Below are 5,943 nucleotides of genomic sequence, written 5' to 3' on the forward strand. Positions count from 1 at the left end.
AGTCACCTACAATACCGGCCCACACGTTCACGAAAAACTTATTTTGATAAATTAGAATTCTCATCAGACCAAAAATGCTCATTGTGGAGGTTTATTAAGCCATCATGGCCAAATCCAGCTTCGTTCGTGAAAAGGATATTACGAACAAAATTTTGGTCACTATTATGATGTATTCTAATTGTATTGCAGAAATTCACACGAGCAGCAGGAACTACGGCAGATAAGGCTTGCAGCTTTTGGTAGTGATACGGATGAAGGTTTTGTTCGCGTATTGTTTCATGTAGAAGAAATCTTATTTTTTGCTTTCTTTAAAATTATTTTTTACGATTTTTTGCATAAAATTTGCCATTTAATTGTTTATTAACGATTTTTTTGCATAAAATTTTCCTTATAAATTTTTTAAATAAGCCATTTCGATGAGAAATTCAATTCTCTACAAAATTTTTCCTACGAACTATACCGAAATTTTGTTTCGTTTTCGTGATATATTTAAAAAACTGTAAAAGTGCATTTTCACCCTATCTTCACTTTCAACCCTCTAATTTAATAGAACACCGCGGTTTTCTTAATTTTAATAACCCCTCGAACAAGTCATGCGATGAAAATCCTTGAACGTCTTATTTCCTTCCTTTTTTACAAAAAATGAGAATGAGTACCTATAAGAGTAAACACGACGGAAATCGAAAAATTGGCCAATTTTGAGCGGCCATATATCAGCCAATTTTCATCCAAAAAAACTTTACAACCTCTTGTTTTGAAGGAAATTTTATCTACTTTTTTTTCTATGAAGCAATGCCTATACCTATCTTTACTCAAAAAAACTAATTAGAGGCAAAAAGTAAAAAAAAAAATCAGAAAATCGAATTTTTTGCTCGTTTTCAAATTGTTTATTAACGATTTTTTTTATTCATATTTTCTCAAACATTACCGGGTCATCTAACAGCCATGTTTCTTACTTTCTATTCCAACTTGTCCCCTAAGAAAATGCTGAAAGCAGCGAATAAATAATAAAACTTAATTCTAACTAGCGGAGAACATTTAAACTGCCACTGAAAATATATCTCGAGACAATAAACACGCTTTTCTCCGAAGCCCTCCGTTAAATCGGTAGAAAATAAACTATTTTCTAATTGCAGCCTTGTTACTGTCTTCCCCAGTTGCTTACTTTTTGTGCTTCGGAACGAGCAAGATCGACAGGCTTCCCCGTGGACTTCGACCGTCCGCTGCAGTCATTAATTAAAAGTGTTTGTACAAATGTACAAATCTGTCACTCAAAACCGTTAGCTGCGTTCTCACGAGGAGCGATGGAACCGGTTTTTTGTGTCACTTAGGGATCTACTTCGGGCTCACCGTGACTATAAAAAACAAATGGAACGGGGATTTGAGAGAGGGTGAGTGCGTGTGTTAGTGTTTTGCTGCTAAATAAGTATTCCAACAGACAGGTTATTTTTTGTCGATGTCTGAGGATAATTACGCGTGACAAAAAGCAACGGCGAATTTGATGTTTTAAGACATACAGCTAGAAAAACATAATACGTCGCGTAAAATCGATAAATCGTAGTTCTTATTCAAGTTTTTATCACACTCCAAACTGCGTACCTAGTCTAGTGTCGAAGTATGCAGAACGAGCGGTGGAAATTGTGTATAAAATATTAAAAATGTTCCACAAATACTTATTAATTCAATATTACTGCAGTTTTCATAGTACTCTTATTACCGTGGTTTATTTTTTACACTATGGCGTTTGTACCTTCTATAATTTTTATTTGACGAGTACTATTATTGATTTATTTACATTATATTTAATGATTTTACTCTTTTATATTTAAGGACTGGCGCAAACTGCATAATGCAGCCGTTGTTTTCTTTTTTCGGCTGAATTTTATTACGGATCTGTTGGTATACTACGGGGGTAAAATGGCATTAAACGAAAGTGCATCTGAAGGATTCTTAACAGCCTTTTAAGACCCGGGATAGGGGAATTTATTCGACAGCTCGAGATAAAAGTTTTAAATTTGGTACACAGACATTCCTTGAGGGTGTTAACAGTTTGATAGCTTTCAAGATCTAGTAATTCGACACGTTAATGTGCTCTTGAGATATTTAATGTGGACTTTATAAGAAATTTGTTACTGTAAAACGAATCCATTTTGTGTTGTTTTTTTAGAAAATTAAGCTTTTGCACATTCTATTCGATAAAGTATACGTACAAAAAATACCCTATTATTTTGGACTACCGTTTTCAACATTATAAACGTAATTCATTTATTTTCTTCCAAAAATTTTATTTTGTGCATCTAAAATTTAGTTACAGGTAATAGAAGTAATGTATTCTCGTAATTTAAACGAGACCCCTACTTTTTACCTAGAACCCTCCATGGTAGAACTTATCAAAGGTTCCTAAAAGAAGAATTACCACCACTTCTAGAAGAAGTGCCATTGAGGTTACGTCACTTATTGTGATATATGCATGATGGGGCGCCACCTCATTGCAGCCTTACGTTAAACAGTCGCCGAATAGTGCCTAGTCACTAGATTGGCAGAGGAGGACCCATTGCTTGGTCGGCTCGTTTACCCGACCTGAATCTCTTGGACTATTTTTTGGGGGCTACCTCAAAACTATGGTAGATCGTACTCCAGTTCCCAATGTAGAAGTATTTCGACAGCGCATTGTAGAGAAGTTTTATCAGTCTAAGTCAGACATCTTCAGGGGTATAGCGTAAATGTAATATATATATTTTAATTTAAATGATACAAAGAATCACCTCCTGACACACCACTTGAGTTACATTCAACATATAAACTCTACTCTAGTAAATAAAAACGGGAAGACATTAATCAAACTAGAAATTAAATTAAAATTAAACTCCAAGCGCTTTTTAATGATAATTTTTCTGCACTTCAAACTATACCATCTGCAAGTATCAAGTAGACAGACACGGCATTAGAGCAAGAAACAATTTGACAAAGTGAGGAGTGGGAAGCGATAACAGACGTGATTAATGACTATAACTTGTTAATGCTATCCCCTTTCATTTGCTGCAATCACCAGCTACTTTTTCACCATTCTAGTGCACACATTTATATGTTCCTCAAGTAGAGACATTAAGCGATGTATATCCACCGACGAAAAAATCCCACTAGTTACCGATATTGTTGGTGTTATTCGCACTACCTTCGGAATTTATTTATTTTGGTTTCAAACTTGTTCGGACATCCACTAATAAGAATTAGTCTAGAGAGACTTTTTATATATTGACAATGGTTTTTATACACAAAAAATGTAAATCAAATACGTTGTGCAAAATTACAACAAGAAACCTCTTCTTTTTTACTAAACCCCGTATTTAAGCATTTCTTGAGTTTTCGAACAACTTTGTTAAATACAGTTTTTAACGAAAACCAAAATTAAAGGCATTTTGTTGAGGGACAATTTCACATTTTGAAACTTTTTGGACGCCCTGTATGTTTTATTACATATTTGGTTATTGCCCATGGCTTCCCAAGATAAGCACAACTTTTATCAAGAATAACTTATTCTCGACAAATCAACAATACAAAAAAGCTGAAAAAATTTTTAGAAGAGTGTGGTATCCCATCAGGAGACGCACTGTATAATAGCTACAGAATTTTGTCATTTAAATAAATAGGTGTTTTAGTTCGCTATGGAATATGTGTCATTTATTGCATTAATAACACATCATTTTATAAACCCGGATTTTACTGATTCCGTACCATCTTAACGAATTGTATGCAGGGAACTTCTTTTTATCCACAACTGTACACTGAAAAGGTCTAAGCTGTCTGACTGAGGAATGCCAAGCAAGATGCAGATTGTTATGCAATTGGCATGCAGATCACAGTACAGTCATATATGAACTTGGTTGTACTAGCGAAGTCTCTGCCATCATTGTTTGAACTGTTAGATCGAGATATGCTAACTCCAGCAATATTGACACCATTGAACGCGTCCAGAATACAGGGAACCGGAATAATGTAAACGTTTCCCGTTATATTGTCACAATAAGCAGTCGTGGAGATCTCGTTATAGAAAGGATTCGTCAGAGAATATTATAAGCGAAATTTGAAAGTTGAAAGTATGAGCGAGTGACTTGGAAAACAAACATTTCAGTGCATTGTTTTTTCGAAAAAATAGCTTAAAATTTGATTACAAAAAATCGTTTTTGGTGCTCCGTATATCAAAAAACAGAAGATGGTATATTTTTCCAGAACACTCTATATTTATACCTTAAGAAGCAGTTATGAAATTTGTCAAAAAGTTGGTTAAAATTTAGGTAGAAATCCATGAGAATCAAAATACATACTTTCATTGCGGATTATTTTTATAACTGTTTGTTATTTATTAAAAAAATAACATTGTTAAGGGGTATTACTATATTACTTACAAAATTACCATCATTTAACTAAAGCAGTAGCTTACAATAAACTACAAGGTGCACAAAGTAAACAGGATTTTTTCAAAAATAGGTATTTCTAATGAGGCCATCTATTGACAAATACATGCGCCGGAAAGGTAGATCTTTCACTGACGTACTATCAAAATTTTATGACATTTGACACCCACCATGTCTCTTAATTGCTAATACATCAACTCCTGTATTAGCCAATAACGTTGCCGATGTTCTTCGGAATGAATGGCCTGTATATGTTTCAGGATGTTCTAATTTCAAAAACTGTGCAATCTTATTAGGAATGATGCCGATTAAAGGAAAGCGTTTTATGGACGTAGAAGCCATCAAATTGGCGACATCCTGAAGAACAACCCGGTCGACGATGTAAAACACTTAAATTTTTTTCTAACGTTTTTGCTTCCAAAGTTACATCAGTTCTACTTGTTTGTGGCTACACTGTTTTAATTGGACTTTCCCGTAAACAGAACCAGTTTAATACTGGTATAGCCCAACTGTATCGAGTTCCCAGGGAGTTTTTTTGTAAACATAAATCACGAAATAAAAAATATCGTAACTCTTGCTGACCGAATTAGTTCTTTGTCCACTGGGATTCAGGCGAACATTTAGCATTTGAATTTCTGTTTCGCCCCTAAGTTTACTTAAATTTCCAGGCCGTAGGTCACATCAAATATTGAAACTGAAAATGGGTATAAATTGGTACGTCGCCATCGTATACGTCAGATTTTAATTGCTATGTGCTACCAACACGAACAAAAAAGATCAATTCCTGCATAACTCGTTATCTATAGCAGTAATATGGACAATCCCTGATCAAAACTTTACTTTAACGATAAAAGATAAATAATACACGCCGATAAAAAAAAAAGATATTATAATTAAAAAAAAATCCCTCCTATTTCTCCCTTTCACAGTTGTAATATGAATGATTAATAGAAGGTGCCTATAATAAATTAAAATGACCCGAATCACACCAAATTCCGTATTGCTGCACTGCACTGCTAGACCATTGTCAATAACTGAAGGTTGTGGCCCAGCCGCCTAGTGCGGCTCTGTTTGTGCACCGTTTGTCCGCGCGTTCATTCTTCAACTGGGCGTATTTCTACCACCTCCACGTTTAGTTCGGCCAGACCGGTATAAGGGTATGGCTAAATAAATATGGGAACCAGTTTTTCATATATTTCAATGCCAAGTTGCTGCGTAACGACTGAACCTGGTATATACTGTCTAAATCTTCAATTGAGATCGGAAAGACTATACCAGAAGCCTGAAAGATATTTAACCCCACAAATAAAATTTCTAACACCCTTGAACACCCCCACAACTTTGCAGGGTCAAAAATATTTTCAAGAATTATATTCTTGAAAGTATTAATATCAGAAAAACATTACGCTAATGTCCTTGGGCAGGACATTGTCCCTAAATTTCAAGGTCAAACAAGATCAACTTAAATGGAATACTATTTTTGCTGTCAACAATCAATAAAATAAAAAATTCTTTGATCCCATATTCT

This window comes from Anoplophora glabripennis, unplaced genomic scaffold (genome assembly GCF_000390285.2).
Source record: "Anoplophora glabripennis isolate ALB-LARVAE unplaced genomic scaffold, Agla_2.0 scaffold85, whole genome shotgun sequence".
In the NCBI taxonomy this organism is placed as follows: domain Eukaryota; kingdom Metazoa; phylum Arthropoda; class Insecta; order Coleoptera; family Cerambycidae; genus Anoplophora; species Anoplophora glabripennis.